Raw genomic sequence first — 17,681 nt, forward strand, 5'->3', positions numbered from 1 at the left:
TGTTTATTTATTTGAATTCTCCTTTCGCCACACTATGGTTTCCCATGTATATGTATTCCGCTCTATCAGAGCTACATTTTGACATATGTATCATTTCATTACATGTTTCTGTTAACTCATAATTCGTATATTTGTAAGAGTAAGAAAACACATATATTTTGGCGGGCAATCCAATCTGATCTGGCGCCAGCGCCATCCTACCTTTCCGTCCGCACCTTGTAATATACTCCCGTGCACATTTGAATAAAGTATCAGTTGATCTTGGTGACGCTTGTCTCACTGTCCTTACAACTGGTGACCCCGGAGTTGAAAGTAGCATCAGCGGTTTTGGCTTTGCCATTAACAGACTTATTACGGCCGTGCTACCTTCTCTATACTCCGTTACCTTAGGCATGAGCCTGCCTTTGGTTCTCCCACACTTCGGTGAATGTAAGGCAGTAGGATGAGCTTAACCGACATATCAACTTTTCACCTCTTCGCCGACTCGTCGTCTGGCCACGATGCAGGAAGCAACACGCCCATCGCACCCAACGGTCTCGCCTCCACGCCCAAAGTCAAACTGCCGCCCTTTTCTCAACACAACACCGCTTCCTGGTTCCTGAGAGCAGACGTACTCTTCCGTGTCGCTAGATTCAGCGACTCCTGCGCCAAGGCTGACATCGTTCTCACCTCCATACCTGAAGAGGTATTCAACAGGATTTCCCCATGGCTCGACGCCCAGGCCGGCCAAGTTTCATACGACGACCTGAGAACGAAACTCATCGGTATCTACTCCCTCTCCGTCTCAGCAAGGGCACAGAAAGTCCTGGACCTCGCCGGCAAGCCCATGGGTGACACCTCTCCTGTCGAGGCGTGGGACGAGTTAACCGGCCTGCTTATGCTCCCCGAAACAGACAGCAATGGCCGACGATGTGAGATTAGCTTATCTCGCGAGATCTTTCTTCGACGCCTACCACAGGACGTAAGGGCACGATTGACAGACGCCGACACGGTCCTGATGAACGAACTCCTGTTGAAGGCTCAGAAGCTCCATGAGGCCTCCAAAGCATCTCGCCTCAGAGCATCATCATCAACACCACCTTCGTTCTCCTCCTTCAGCAGCTGCTCTTCCATAGACTCCTCGGCAACGGCCCCTGAGGACGACGAGATCAACGTTCTATCAAGAAAGAAACCGCCGCAACCAACACGACCGAACCCTAGGACTAACCCAGCATGGTGCTTCTACCACCAACAGTTCGGCAGCGACGCCAAGAAATGTAGAGCACCATGCAGTTTCCCTAGAAGACGACGCCAGTAGCATCCACCTGCCACCATCGCAGCCTCAGGTAACCAAAACAAGAATGGTTTCTATATCCACGATACCTTGGTTTCTATATCCACGATACCATTTCCAACCGTAGACTCATGGTAGACACCGGCGCAATGCAGTCAACGTTCCCACCTTCCAAGTCCGACCTAGACCGTGGTCCCGACAAAAATGCTCCCTTACTCATCGCCGCCAACGGATCTCCCATACGGTGCTATGGGATTAGGACCCTCAAGATATCTATCATGGGCCGTTCGTATTCTTGGCCCTTCGCCATCGCTGACGTCAATCGCCCCCTCCTCGGTGCGGATTTCCTCACCCACCATGGACTCCTCGTCGAAGTCGCCAACAAACGTCTCATCGACACGGGAACCTGCCAGTCCCGCGCCCTAGAACACGGCTCTGCAACAATGTCCGTATCTGCCGTAACGACGCACCCCTACGCCGACCTCCTACAAGAATTTCCCGAGGTTTTCAAGCCCGAGCTCCGACATTCGCCAGATTCCCCGTCCAAGCACGGGATCTACCACCACATCACAACGACAGGACCTCCTACTCACGCCAAATTCCGCCGCCTCCCGCCCCAGAAACTGAAGGATGCCAAACGCGCCTTCGAGGACATGGAACGCATGGGTATCTGTAAGAAAGCATCGAGCCCCTCGGCATCGCCCCTACACATGGTGAAAAAGCCGGACGGGTCCTGGAGACCTTGCGGCGACTACAGGCGCCTCAACCTCATCACAACGCCCGATCACTACCCGCTGCCCAACATGCAGGACCTAACGAACGTGTTGCATGGCGCAAAGTATTTTACCAAGATGGACCTCCTCAAGTCTTACTTCCAGGTCCCCGTATTTCCGGAAGACATCCCGAAAACTGCCATTGTAACGCCGTTTGGATCCTACACCTTCGCATACTCAACCTTCGGTCTACGCAACGCTGGGGCGGCCTTTCAACGACTAATGGATAGCATTCTGGGTAACCTACCTTTCTGCGTCTGCTACGTCGACGACATCCTGATATTCTCGAAAACTAAGGAGGAACACCGGAGGCACGTCTGCACCGTCCTCAAACGCCTACAGGAGAACGGCCTGGTCGTACGTTTCGACAAGTGCACGTTCGGTGCGGAAGGAGTGGATTTCCTTGGTCACAGCGTATCCTCTTGCGGGGTAAAACCCATGACAACCAAGGTTGATGCCATCAGAAAGTTCCCGATACTTACGACCATCCGCCAACTTCAGGAGTTCCTGGGGATGGTCAATTACTACAGGCGCTTCATCCCCAACATCGCACAAACCCTGTCACCCCTCGACAACGTCCTGAATCCTGAAAGGAAAAGCGAAAAAACTCGAGTGGGGTTTGCCCCAGCAACAGGCATTTGCCCGGACGAAGGATGCCCTCGCGAATGCCACCACCCCTGCTCATTTCGACGCCAACGCGCCCTTGCGACTAACGACCGACGCCAGCAACGTCGCCTGTGGGGCTGTGCTGGAGCAACTCATCGATGGTTCTCCTCGACCGCTGGCATTCTTCAGCAAGAAATTGAAACCCGCCGAAACAAGATACAGTACAGCACCTTCGATAGGGAACTCCTCGCCGTCTACCTCGCCGTCCGCCGCTTCAGGCACATTTTGGAGGGCACACCCTTCATAATCGCGACAGACCATCAACCCCTCGTTCACGCTTTCACGAAATCGACAGACGCATGGTCCTCCCGACAACAACGTCATCTTGCAACAATCGCCGAATTCGGGTGCACCATACGTTACGTCCCAGGAAAGAAAAACCCAGTCGCGGACGCCCTTTCAAGGATTGAAATTGACGCAATCCACCTGGGAATCGACTACGCCAATCTCGCAACTGAACAACGCACCGACCGAGAAGCACAGGATCACCTGACGGGGCCATCCGCACTCAAGATAAGTGCGATTCCCTTCGGACCAGCAGGAGTAACTATTCTTTGCGACACCAGCACCGGCCGCCCACGTCCCTGGATACCAGCCTCCTGCAGAAGGAAAATATTTGATATCATCCACAGACTTTCACACCCCTCAGGACACACCACCACTCGCCTTCTGTCTGAAAAGTTCGTCTGGCCAGGGATCAAAAAGGACGCCCGGGAATGGGCGAAGTCATGCATCAACTGCCAATCAAGCAAAGTCAGCCGTCACACCGAATCGGGGATAGGCGATTTTCCCCAGCCAAAAAGACGTTTCGGTCACATACACATCGACGTCGTGGGACCATTGCCCCCTTCTGGATCTGCTCGCTACCTGCTTACGATCATCCATCGCTCCACGAGGTGGTTGGAGGCATCGCCGATGACCGAAGCTACGACTCAAGCATGCGCCGAAGCCCTCCTGTCAAGCTGGGTGAGCAGGTTTGGCGTTCCTGACGACATCACGACAGACAGAGGCCCCGTTTTCCTCTCTGAAATTTGGCTCGCTTTGGCGAACCTGATGGGGACGACGCTCTACAGCACCACGGCATACAATCCCGCGGCAAACGGCATGGTCGAAAGAACTCACCGCGCCCTCAAGGCGTTCCTGATGGCGAGCTGCACCGACGGGGACTGGAAATCACGACTTCCTTGGGTACTCCTCGGCCTTCGCACCGCCCCTCGCGCAGACGGCGAACCTTCGCCCACCGAAAAGTTTTACGGGGAGGCGCTCGCAGTTCCTGGCGAATTCTTTCCCTCATCAACCGACGACACGCAGCTGGATCACCTAAGGGACATCACCAGGAAGTTCAGGCCATGTCTCAAAACTTACCAGGACAGAACCAAGCACTTCAAGCCAAAAAACCTGGATGACTGTGGGTACGTTTTCGTCCGTGTGAACGCTCATCGACAACCACTAACTAGACTTTATCGAGGCCCCTACCGGGTAATTAAGAAGACAACGAGAGCCTTCCTTCTCGACGTCCACGGCCAAGAGGACTGGGTCTCAATAGACCGCGTGAAACCAGCGTTTCTCGAAGGAAGCGACACGGCCTCCGCCGGACCTGGCAGATCCAGAGTTCCACCTCAAAACAAGGTGCCCAACGAAAGAAAAATCATCAAACGACGACAAGAGGAAGAGATCCTTACGCCGACCGCCGGCGCGCCCCTCCGTTCAAAAACAAGAGGAACCCTCCGACGCCTGAAAAGATACGAAGATTGATCATCAGCCCTCTACGCCGCCCGATGTCTTGGGGGGGAGTACTTGTAAGGACACCACTCCCTTCGTCGTCCACAAAATCAACAAACTGTTTATTTATTTGAATTCTCCTTTCGCCACACCGTGGTTTCCCATGTATATGTATTCCGCTCTATCAGAGCTACATTTTGACATATGTATCATTTCATTACATGTTTCTGTTAACTCATAATTCGTATATTTGTAAGAGTAAGAAAACACATATATTTTGGCGGGCAATCCAATCTGATCTGGCGCCAGCGCCATCCTACTTTTCCGTCCGCACCTTGTAATATACTCCCGTGCACATTTGAATAAAGTATCAGTTGATCTTGGTGACGCTTGTCTCACTGTCCTTACAGGATAACAGACATAGATTTCCAGTAAAGACGGTGATGTGGAATCTGAAAGGGAAAATATTTTGCCTTTAAACACAAGTTCCCGGGGGAACGCCAGTCTTTAAAATCACTATACGCTTCATGTCCAAGAACAAGTTGCACACGTGTAAGAATCTGTCACTTCACCTTGATGAAGAACAGTCTATCAGTGACACTAAGTGTCCCCTGAAATCACTATGTATCGCAGTAGGGTCAACACAGGCACCCGTTTGAGTTAAAGTCCCGAAAAAACTCACTGTTCTACGCAGCACTAAACAGCAGGTTTCATTACACTACCTGCTGCTACCACGAATCTCTTGATTTCGTGGACCTGCTTTGCATAGTGTCTGAAGAACACTCTAGATGACCTCCAGCCTGTGAAGGATCAGAGGCTTTCAAAATCCATTCCTTGGAAAAAGTTATGGGAAGAGGCAACTTTCTTAGGATCATGACCTGCAGGTGTACTGTCAGGATCCGCTCTGCGAATAAAGTAGGTGTTTTTTGCTCTTAGTTGTTTTAGTGACAGGTCACTACCCGAAGTTTCTCCTTTAAAGAGTTGTCCTCCGCCAAAGTCTGAAGTTCTTTGAAGATAGACCTTAAGACTCTCCACTGGGCATAGAGAGACATCTTCCTTCAGGGGGCAGATTCTCCAAGGGCCCCATCTTTTGGTGGGAAGTTCGTTTTTAGCGAGAAACGTGGGGTCTGGGAAGAGGGTAAGTTCCCCTGTGTCGGCGAACTGTATCTGGCCCTCTTCTCTTGATAATACCACTATTTCACTGACTCGGGCTCCCGAGGCGAGAGCAAAAAGGAAGATTACTTTTTGAGTCAAGTCCTTCAGAGGGCAAGATTCGTTGTCCAGGCTAGAGGCAAAATGGAGCACCTTATCCAGGGACCAGGTGATGGGTCTCGGTGGAGGTGCTGGACGGAGTCTAGCACACGCCTTCGGGAGTTTATTGAAGATTTTGTTGGACAAGTCTATTTGGAAGGCGTACAGTAGTGGTCTAGTCAAGGCCGATTTTCAAGTGGAAATCGTATTGGCTGCTAAGCCTTGTCCATGAAGGTGAATAAAGAAGGACATGCAAAAATCTATGGAGATTTCCGTAGGGTTTTTTGCCTTGACGAAGGATACCCACTTCCAGGATGATTCATATTGCCTTTTGGTAGACTTTGTTTTGTATTACTCTAGGAAATCTAAACTTTTCTTCGAGATCCCAAACCTTTTCTTCACGGCTAGGGAGAGAAAATCATGAGATGAAGGTCTTTGACTTTCTTTGATGAAGTGAAGACAGTCGACTTCTGCACCTGTTGGGAGAGAACTGGGCCTGGCAGGGGGATCAGCTTGGCCTGTAGCTCCAGGACTAGGGGAAACCAGTTGCTCCGAGGCCATTTGGGAGCCACTAGGGCTGCTGTCCCTTTGAAGGTTCTCAGTTTGGAGTCGACTTTCAGCAGAAGGTTGGGTGGAGAGAACAGGTAAATCTTGGACCATCTGTTCCAGTCCAGGGACATGGTTTCCACTGCTTCCGCTTTGGGGTCCTCGTAAGGGGCCACATATCGAGGAAGTTGCTTATTGTCGCTCGTTGCGAAGAGATCGATCTGTAGTTCCGGGACTTGACGAGAGATGAAGGAGAATGATGCGTCTAGAGATCATTCCGACTCTATGCGGCTTGTCCTTGATAAAGCGTCCGCCGTCACAATGTGAAATCCTTGTAGGTGAACTGCAGACAAGTGCCACTTCTTCCTGCCCGCCAGGCAGAAGATGGGTAATAGCACCTGGTTTATGTGGGGCAATCTTGAGCCCTGACAGTTGAGACATCTGACTACTACCGAGCTGTCCAGAGTCAGACGGATGTGTATCGAGGGACGCGGGGATAATTTCTTCAGGGTGAGAACCGCCATGGCCTCCAAGATGTTGATGTGAAACATCTTGAATAGGGGAGACCATGTTCCTTGAACCTGTAGTTGATGGGAGTGACCCCTCCAACCCTCCAGAGAGGCGTCCGTGTGGATGTTGATCGATGGAGGCGGAGTTTGAAGAGGGATGGATCTTTTCAAGTTCCTTGCTTCTGACCACGGTCTTAGAAGTGAGCGAAGCCTGTTCGGTAGGGGTCTCTTGAGATCTCTTCAAGCGACGGATGCATTTCGTCTCCAGACTCCTGAGGCATCCTTTAGCTGCGCTCGTAGCACTGGGTTCATCACTGAGGCGAACTGTAGGGAGTCGAGTACTTGCTCCTGCTGTCGTCTTGAAATCCGTTTGGATTTGAAAAGTCTTTTGACAGACCCAGCTATTTCTTTCCTTTTCTTCAGCGGGATGGAAAGGTGGTGTGACTGAAGATTCCAATGGATTCCTAACCATTGGAACTTCTGAGCTGGAGCGAGGCGAGACTTCTTACTTCTTGATGTTTATCTTGAAACCCAGATGTTCCAGGAACTGGGTCACTTTGCTGCAAGCTCTCAAACATTCTTCTGGCGATGTCGACCAGACCAGCCAGTCGTCGAGGTAGGCCATCACTTGGACACCCTCAAGGCGTAGCTGGTGGACGATTGTGTCTGCTAGCTTGGTGAAGATTCTTGGAGCCATGTTGAGCCCGAAGGGCATGGCTCTGAAGGCGTAGCTTCTTCTTTGGAGCCGAAATCCTAGGTAGGAGGAAGCGTGGTGGTTCATTGGGACGTGCCAGTAGGCGTCCGCCAGGTCTATTGAGACCGTGTAGGCCTTGTGAGGCAGTAGGGCTCTTATTTGTTGAAGAGTCAGCATCTTGAATTTGTTGTTCGCAATGAACTTGTTGAGGGGGGACAAATCGAGAATGACTCTGAGCTTGTCTGAGTCCTTCTTGGGAACACAAAACAGTCTTCCTTGGAACCTGGTGGACTTTACCCTCTTGATCACCTTCTTGTTCAAGAGTTCTAGGACATATTCTTCCAAGACGGGGGTTGATGGCTGGAAGAATCGGTTGAAGGTTGGAAGCGGTTGCTTCCAGCTCCAACCTAGTCCCTTCTTGATGATGCTGTGTGGCCAAGGATCGAAGGTCCAGCGATCCTGAAAATGGCGGAGTCTTCCTCCCACCGGAAGCACTTCATTGCTTCTGGTTTCCCGAGGGTTTCCCACCTCGGCCGCTAGCTCCCTTTCCTCCTCTGCCCCTGGAGGGACGGCGAGAGGAGTCTTTGCCGGAGCCTCTACCTCTGGGACGAAAGGTAGTGTATTGTCGTTCATAGGCAGGGGTGAAGACCAGTGATTGCGACACCACCGGCTGGGGGACCAACTGAAAGGTCTGTTGTGGCTGTGCAACTACTTGGGGAGTAGTGGGAGCCGGAAACTGGCGGTTTGGTTGACGCTGATGGGGCCTTGGTTTTGAAGATTTCCTCTTAGGCTGAGGGCCTTCGTCCTGAGAGGACTTCCTTTTGCGGGTCATGCCCCACTTATTGAGAAGGTTCCGGTTCTCAGAAGCGGCTTTGTCCACGATCTCTTTCACCAGAGCTGTTGGGAAGAGACATTTGCCCCAGATGTTGGAGGAGATTAGTTTCCAGGGTTCGCGTTTTACTGCGGCATTGACAAACATGATTTCTCTGCAGGCTCTCTGGGCCTTGAAGCTATATAAGTCCTTCATCACGGTTACTAGGTGGGTCTTCGCGAGAACCATATACAAGTCTGGGACCCTAACGTCCCCGGCCATGACTTCTAGCTGAATTTGATGGAACAGGGAGGCAGCTAGTCTCTCCTTGGTCTCCTGCTCCTGACGAAGAAGGTGGTCGTTCAGCTTTGGAAGATCTTCGTTAAACTGACGACCAGCCGCGTCAGGTTCCAGTTTCCCGACCGACTGGATATCTTTCCAGAATCTATCGTCGGGGGGAAGGGCGAGGGAGAGAGGCCTATACTCCTCTAGGGTAGGGCAGGGCTTTCCTTCCTCCACCGCCTTCATGACCAAATGAAAGGCCTTTTCCACGAAGGGAAAGGTCGCAGTAGAGGGAGCAAGAAAGGACCATTGTTTCTTGCTCAACGCCGGTATCTTAGAGTTGGTAAAACTTCGGCTCTTAAGACATTCTGCCAGCATGGCTTGGGCTTTCGAGTGATCGAACACGTTCACTTCTTTGGGTTCGGTCTCCTCCTTGGAGGTCGGTTCGGACCTGAGCCGGACGTAACAGTCCGGGTAAGCCTCAAAGCTGGGGAAGAATTCCACTTCTTCCAAGAGGATGGACCCAAGCTTATCGTTAATGAAAATCTTGCCAGTTGTAATTGGCATATGTTCGGCGTACCTCCAGGGGTTAGACTCCGAGCAGGGGGAAGATCCTTAACCAAGATCTTCTTCGGTTGCTTCCAACCCATAAGATGAACTTTGAGCTCCTCTTGGTTCTTATGGAGGTTTTTGTCCATCAGTGCCACCAATACCCGGATGGCATCTTCGGTGGCGGGCAGCAGGGGTTGCGAGGCGGTGGAGGTAGAGGGGACTGGCTCCTCAACCACAACAGGGATTACCAGAGGTGTTTGGGTGACCTCGCCCTCCGAATCAGGGAACTCCACCTGATCCTCTTCTTCCTCCAGATCCTCACCCATGAGGGTCCTCTCGGTGTTGTCGGACACTTCTGACATCTTCTCCACCTCGTCCAGATGACACTTTCGGAGTGTAGCCAAAATGTCGGGTTCAACCACTAGTTGAACGCAAGGAATCTGATCCTGGGGAATCACAGAATCCGATAGTGCTTTTGGGAAAAGCAGGGCCCTCATCTTTTCATTGGGGAGATAAGGCCCGGTGGCGTTCTTTTGGAAACCGCACACCCACTTGCGCAGTTTCTCTCGAGCGTTGTCCCTGGCCTCCGCGGACGGAGGGTTATCGAATGCCTCATCAAGAAGGCCTTTGCAGGTTGAACAGGGCTGCGGAACCGAGTACTTGAGATTTCCCTTTTTGCTGCACAGGGGGCGTGTGTCCGGCACGCCTTATGCCCGTAGAAGTCTGGGTGGCGAACTCAGCAGAAGGAGCTCTCACACTTCACGTTCTCCTCTTGTAAAAGAAAGACCATGAGTGCATGGAAGACATAGTTAAGGCTTACATTACTCTTAAGATTAAGATTCACTTATATCTGTAGAATTGGTTTTATGTGATTTCAGGATAGGTGAGCTAGAAAGGAAGTAGGAAGACACATACTTGTGAACCCCGTCCAGCTGGTTACCGTAACCTTTTCTGCAGTCAATTCCTTAGGACCTGAAGGTTCTAAAGGAGGGAAGAGCATCCTTATGGATGAGCCAAGCTTAGGCTTCCTTATTAAGGAATTGTCTACAGAATGGAGAGGATCTGAAATCATTCAGAACCTAGGGAGAGAGAGGGGGAAAATAGCATAAATTCCCTTTTATTTGGATAGGTCCCAGCAAGAGACTGCACTGAGAAGCACAGAGTATGGTGGAAATATTGTACTGTACAACCGTACACCCTAGACACTGTTTTTAAAGTATGAGATACCAAAGAAAGAGCGGCCAGGCTATCCGTCTGCATCAGATCGACTGCCGGTGCGGGGCTGGCAGCTGGGGGGAAGGGTGCTTGTCCATGAAAGTCGCAGGGGCGGCTCCGGCAGACCGGCGGAAAGCCGGAGGCCGGTCTGACAGGGTGAATCCCTCTAAGGCCACACACTGAGCAGCAGAGAGATAGGAGACACATAAGAAGGCGATCGCCGGCAGGCTGTCGGCGCTGGTGAACCTAGCTGGCTGCATAAGATGGAGGTGAGGGTTACCTGAGATGTCGGCGGTAGCGTCGGCAAGGAGCGGCGGCCCCCGGCAGGCTGTCGCCCTAGGTAATCCTCAGATAGTAAAATCCTATGAAGTAGGAAGGTCACCTGAGGTGTCGGCAAGCGGAGGCGGCAGTGGACCGGCACCATGATAGGAGAGAGAAAGGTAAGGAGGAAAGTAAGGAAGGGTAATGCCCGATACCCGACCGGCTTCCCTCCGGAAGGAGTGCTCTCATGATAGGAGGGGATACGCCTATCATCCGGCAGCAGGGAGCCAGCAGACGGCTGGATGCCTGTGGTAATCCAAGGGAGGATCAGAGGACACTGAGAGAGGGGGATCTTCCGCCGGCACCACCCCATAGTTCGACTATGAGGGGAAGTGTAGCAGAGCGGCCAACCAAGCAGAAGAGCACAGCCAAACCTACAACTCTCTCCACGAGAAGAGTTGTAGGACAGCGGACAGGGGTGTGAAGGCAAGCCAACACAAGGGGATAGAGTGGGGAGGGTTAGGGGTCTTTGAGGGAGCAGAAGGGGATACAACCCTAAAACTCCCAAGGGGTGGGGGGAATCTGTTAGGTGCTAAACTGCCCAGGCAGGAGAGAAACGCTCTCCAACCTAGGGGAGGTTAGCTCAGATCAGGCACAGCACTGGTGTACTGTCCTAAACTATAATAAAACAGAATCCCCCAAGGCCTAACCTAAACCAGGAGAATCTTCTAGATTAGGGAGGGCTGGGAAAGACACATCGCTAGGCTACAGGGAGGAAGGGACGTGTCCCAACCAAGTGCAGTCTAGGGGGAAAGGCAGAGCCCTTCCACCTTCAGTCTCAGTCGATACCTTAAGGGAAAGGCGTTCCCCTAAGGTGGACTGGGATGAATGATAGGTACTCTAGGGTTCTGTCCGAGGACCCTCCATATACTATGGTAGGGAAGAGGGAAGAACGATCTAGCCTAACCTACCTGAAAACTATTCCTGGTAAGGGGGCTAAGATATAGCAAGGCTACCCAGAGGGAGGTTACCCGAAGGTAACAGGGGAAATAAGGAAGCATACAAGGGCACCAACGTTGGGTTAGGGGAGTGTGACATGGATGGACCAGGCACGGTCCCTTGTATGGGTCTAGAAGGCGAAAGTACATGTGCAACACTGAATCTTGTATGTTTAAAATGCCGTTATCTTCATTTACATTAACACTAGGAACACTTATTATATCATGCAAAAGTAAACATGAACACTAGGCTTCGGCCTAGGGTAGGCTAGTAGGCTAGCATGGGGTCGGCTAATTAAGAATGCCGAAGAATACCATCGGCATAATATAACTAATTCCTAGCAATGAAGACTAAATAACTAATGATATTAATTAGTTATAAGACTGGGAGGGCTTTTCTGGCTAACTAAATAAAGCATGCGAGGCGAACAGCGGCGTCGTAAAATGGCGCCTCCAGTCAAGGCACAGCTCTGCCACAAAACACAAGATATAAGGGTAAAAAATCGTTACTTTACGGCCAGAGCTTATTTAAGTAATACAAGAACTTTGTACTCAACTTTCCAGAAGAAGGCGAAGCCGAAGATTGTGACATGACGAAGGATGCAAGGGATAAAGCGAGATCACTGGGAAAAACCAACTGTTGTAGAAAGCTACAGACGGAGGAATGGGGACGGACGTGACGTCACACAGTATGGCAGACAGCTATGGCCGCCGTTTATTTATGTTGCGAGCACCGTAACAGTAACGAAGGAGGATAACTTTGGAGCGGCTCCTCAATTATCTCGCCACCTTTCCCCCTCGAAGCGTAAACGCTATGTGGGGTGCAGATAGCCATGTGGCGTGTTAATGCAAGCGTCCCCTGTTGATATATGATATCCTAGAGGGAAACCTGTGTGGTACTTACGCCAGAAGTTAGAATTCTGTGAAACCTTTAGTTTAATTCTCTGGGAATATCTACTGCAATCATATATACCCTAAAGAAGCTACTGAAGGAACCTTCCATCAGGACGACATGGCTTGAGCCCAAAAACATGTTTGCCTGGATAAAGTGCATTTGGATGAGGTACGTCTGGGTTGAGAAGCGTTCAGTTGAGGCACGTGGATGAGGTGTGTTGAGCTGCATGTGGATAAGGCATCAGGTAGAAGCTTGTCTCTGTCCGTCTAGATGATGAAGAGGGGTCTCGCAAAGGTTGACATGTAACCATGCTGAGGGTTGTAAGTCTGGTGATCAGCAAACAAAGCATTCAGCTTCCAATAAGCGGAGTTGAGAACATTGAATCAACAGGACTCATTAGGATACCTGTTGCTTGCATTTGCAAATAGAGAAGGAAACAAATTCCTTTGGGAAGGAGCCTCTTCTTTTGACTTTACTGGAAGTCTAACTCCAAGATGGTAAAGGTGAGAATTCTACATTTACCTTAGGCCAACCTATAGATTTGTGGGAGACATGATACCATCAATTATGTCTCTGACTCAAGGTCAATATCCCAAGACACAATAGCATCATGCTGGGAACAAAGTCCAAGAGTACTGACGAAAAATATTTGAAAATCTGCCAGTCTCCAGCCAGTTGAAGAACGTCAATCTTCACTGACTGCTGCTATCAGAATGATAATTTTGTGAAACTCCTGCCCCTGGAAGGTAACCACCGGCCAACTACCTACACCTTTTTATAAGATTTTAACTGCCGTAATCCACATTCACTGTTATCATTCTCCTATGTAAAGGACAAAGGTTTGTATTTGTGTCGGAACAAAGAAAGTTTAAATACTGTACGTATACTGTGTGACATAACTTACCGGATATCCCACAAAGAGGCACAATTGGTGAGGTGGATGAGGATAAGACATGCAGTCACAAATGGATGAATGATGATGGGACATAACTGCTTGGCATGAAACGTCTGTGAGGATGAATCATCAGTGCTGTAAAGAAAAAATATTAGAATATGTTATTTTCATTAGTAAAATAAATTTTTGAATATACTTACCCGATGATCATGTAGCTGTCAACTCTGTTGCCCGACAGAAATCTACGGTCGGGATACGCCAGCGATCGCTATACAGGTGGGGGTGTACACAACAGCGCCATCTGTGAGCAAGTACTCAAGTACTTCTTGTCAACAAGAACTCAATTTTCTCCTCGGTCCACTGGTTCTCTATGGGGAGGAAGGGCGGGTCCTTAAATTCATGATCATCGGGTAAGTATATTCAAAAATTTATTTTACTAATGAAAATAACATTTTTCAATATTAATCTTACCCGATGATCATGTAGCTGATTCACACCCAGGGTGGTGGGTGGAGACCAGCATACATGTTAACAAAGAAGCTAAGTATCCCGTATCTTATTTTAGCCGTTATTCAAAATAACAAACATAAAATAAATAAGTACCTGGTAAGGAAGTCGACTTGAACCATTACTCTGCCTTTTTAAGTACGTCTTCCTTACTGAGCCTAGCGATCCTCTTAGGATGCTGAGCGACTCCTAGGTGCTGAAGTATTAAGGGCTGCAACCCATACTAAAGGACCTCATCACAACCTCTAATCTAGGCGCTTCTCAAGAAAGAATTTGACCACCCGCCAAATCAACCAGGATGCGGAAGGCTTCTTAGCCTTCCGGACAACCCAGAAATATTTCAAGAGAAAGATTAAAAAGGTTCTGGAATTAGGGAATTGTAGTGGTGGAGCCCCCACCACTACTGCACTCGTTGCTACGAATGGTCCCAGAGTGTAGCAGTTCTCGTAAAGAGACTGAACATTCTTAAGATAAAAGACGCGAACACTGATTAGCTTTTCCAAAAGGTTGCGTCGAAAATATTTTGCAGAGATCTATTTTATTAAAAGGTCACGGAAGTTGTGATAGCTCTAACTTCGTGTGTCCTTACCTTCAGCCAAGCTTGGTCTTCCTCATTCAGGAGGGAATGAGCTTCTCGTATTAACAGTCTGAAATTAATAGGATAAAGAATTCTCCGACATAGGTAAAGATGAATTCTTAACTGAACACCATAAAGCTTCAGACGGGCCTCATAAAGGTTTTTAAAAAAGAACTTAAGAGCTCTACAGGACATAATACTCTTTCTAGTTCCTTTCCAACCATATCGATAAGTTTGGAATAACGAACGATATTGGTCAAGGCCGAGAAGGCAGCTCGTGTTTGGCTAGAAAACCAAGATGTGGAACATGTAGCCGTTTCGGATGAAAATCCGATGTTCTTGCTGAAGGCATGAATCTCACTGACTCTTTTAGCTGGTAAAGCATATCAGGAAAAGAGTCTTAAAGGTGAGATCTTTCAGGGAGGCTGATTGAAGTGGTTCGAACCTGTCTAACATAAGGAATCTTAGAACCACGTCTAAATTCCAACCAGGTGTAACCAAACGACGCTCCTTCGTGGTCTCAAAAGACTTAAGGAGGTCCTGTAGATCTTTATTGTTAAAAAGATCTAAGCCTCTGTGACGGAAGACTGATGCCAACATGCTTCTGTAACCCTTGAAAGTGGGAGCTGAAAGAGATCGCTCTTTTCTCAGATATAAGAGGAAGTCAGCTATTTGAGTTACAGAGGTACTGGTCGAGGATACGGATACTGACTTGCACCAGTTTAGGAAGATTCCCCACTTCGATTGGTAGACTCTAAGGGTGGATGTTCTCCTTGCTCTAACAATCGCTCTGGTTGCCACCTTCGAAAAACCTCTAGTTCTCGAGAGTCTTTCGATACTCTGAAGGCAGTGAGACGAAGAGCGTGGAGGCCTTGGAGTACCTTCTTACGCGTGGCAGACGTAGCAGGTCCACCATTAGGGGAAGAGTTCTGGGAACGTCTACTAGCCATCGAAGTACCTCGGTAAGTTATTCTCTCGCGGGCCAGAGGGAAGCAACTAGTGTCAACTTTGTCCCAACGAGAGAGGCGAACTTCTGCAGTACCTTGTTGACAAACTAGAACGGAGGGAATGCATAAAGATCTAGATGAGACTAATCTAGTAGAAAGGCATCTAAAAGAACCACTGCTGGGTCTGTTGAGAGCCTCTTGGACATCGAGGTTGCGAAGAGATCTATGGTTGGATGGCCCCAGGTGACCCAAAGTCTCTTGCATACATCTCTGTGGAGGGTCCAATATGTTGGAATTATTGTCCCTTCCTACTGAGACAAACTGCTAAGACATTCAAGTTGCCTTGGAAGAAATTTGTTACTAGTGAAAAGTCTAGACCTGTTGAACAGGAGAGGAGGTCACTAGCGAACTCGCACCATGTCAGAGAGTAGGTCCCTCCTTGCTAGGAGATGAACATCAAAGCAGGGAGTTGTCCGTGTTGACCTCCATGACTTCGTCTTGAAGGAGAGACCTGAAGCTTTTCCAGGTCAGACTTACTGCCAGAAGCTTCTTGCAGTTAAAATGCATTGTCCTTTGACGCGAGTTCCATAATCCCAAGCATTCCCTACCGCCTAAGGTCGCACCCCAGCCTACGTCCGATGCGTCTGAGAAGAGAACGTGGTTGGGAGTCTGAACAGTCAGGGGAAGACCCTATAAAAGGTTGATAAGGTCCTTTCCTCAGGTTAGACCAGACTTATCTTCCGGAAACCGGGATCGAGACCGCTTCTAGCGTCTTGTCCTTTTCCAGTGAAGAGCTAGATGAAACCGAAGAGGACGGAGGTGTAGTCTTCCAAGTGACACCAAATGCACCACGGATGACAGTGTCCTAACCAGACTCATCCACAGCCTGACAGGGCTGTATTCCTTCTTCAGCATCTTCTGGATGGATAGCAGGGCTGGGGATTGATCTTCTTGTTCAGCCATGTCCTCATCAGAGGGTTCCTCATCCGAAACTGATGAGGAAATGGCAACGGAGTGGGCAACGTCTGACTCGCTGAATCCGGTCGCACTGGTGGATGCGTGACGGAGCCGGACACAAGATCATGGTACTGCTGCACAGTCTGTGAACTGTCAACCATGGGGAAGCGAGGAAGAACAGCGACAACCCGAAACTGTCTAGACTGTCTGGGTAGTACAGACAACCCCTTATCGGGTTGCTGAGGTTGCCGCACTGCGTCACAACAAGACACCTCTGCTGGTTGTTGAACGTCTTCCCAGTGACACACTGAACGTCCACAACCACCTCCGAGAGTAGCATAACATCAACGTGCGACTGTCAACCCACACTGGGTCGCACCGGTGGAGGAACCATCTCAACTGGCGGACGTGAGTAGGAAACCTCAGCGTCCGTAAAAAATCCTCTATCAAGGACTAAGCTTGGACTGCATGTCTTGCAACCAAGCCCAAGGTCTATGGGAGCAGGTGTGGCAACAGACGGGGTTAGCGACTGAAGCGGAACCATTTACCCTCCCTGGAAGCATGTTATGCTTAAATAAAAGTCCATAGGAGGCTAAGCAGCTTAAGGCTCCTCTCCAAATGACAGAGTCCTCAAGGGAATATCAGAAGGAGGGAGAACAGCACTTTCTCATCTACAGGGACCATATCCGAGAAAAGCTAAGTTCTCTCAGTGAGGGTTTCACTGGTGCAAAAGCAGCAGACCAGAAGGCAACGTTATGAAACTGCTATGACAGTTTGTGAGTTGGCAACAACCAAAGTTGTGTGGGGAAGCCTCAACTCCTGCCTGACTAGTTTGCTGCTGGCGAGTGGCGGTAACCACAGTGTGTTGCGGAGGCTGACACACCGTGTCAAAACACGGCAGCTTGTGGTAGCTCCCGCACGGCAACGGAGTGCTCTGTGTGTGGGAGTCATCATACATCTGGCAGGGTTGACTGTGCATGGGTGGAGGAGCTCTCACAACAAGAGTGTGAGAGCAGGAAGCCATGCCGGGCGCACAACCGTGGGAGGTGTAGGCCCACGGGTGCATCGTCAACCTTCTCCGCAGTCGGAGTGTGGAAGCTGGCAACAACAAAAGCAGAGTGCTGGTGCGTGGGAGGGGCTGCAGTGGGTTGAGGAGCATGCGGTATGGTATGCAGAGCATGCTGTAAGGTATGCAGAGCATGCTGTAAGGTATGCAGAGCATGCTGCATGGGCAGCGGAGAATGCCGCATAGTGCTGGAACCCGGCAGCTCTACAGAACCTTCCCACTGCTGATGCGGTAGCTCACGCATGTTAGCAGATGGTGCAGCAAGAACATGCGTCTGGCAGGGT

Source organism: Palaemon carinicauda, chromosome 7, assembly GCF_036898095.1.
Source record: "Palaemon carinicauda isolate YSFRI2023 chromosome 7, ASM3689809v2, whole genome shotgun sequence".
Classification (NCBI taxonomy): Eukaryota; Metazoa; Arthropoda; class Malacostraca; order Decapoda; family Palaemonidae; genus Palaemon; species Palaemon carinicauda.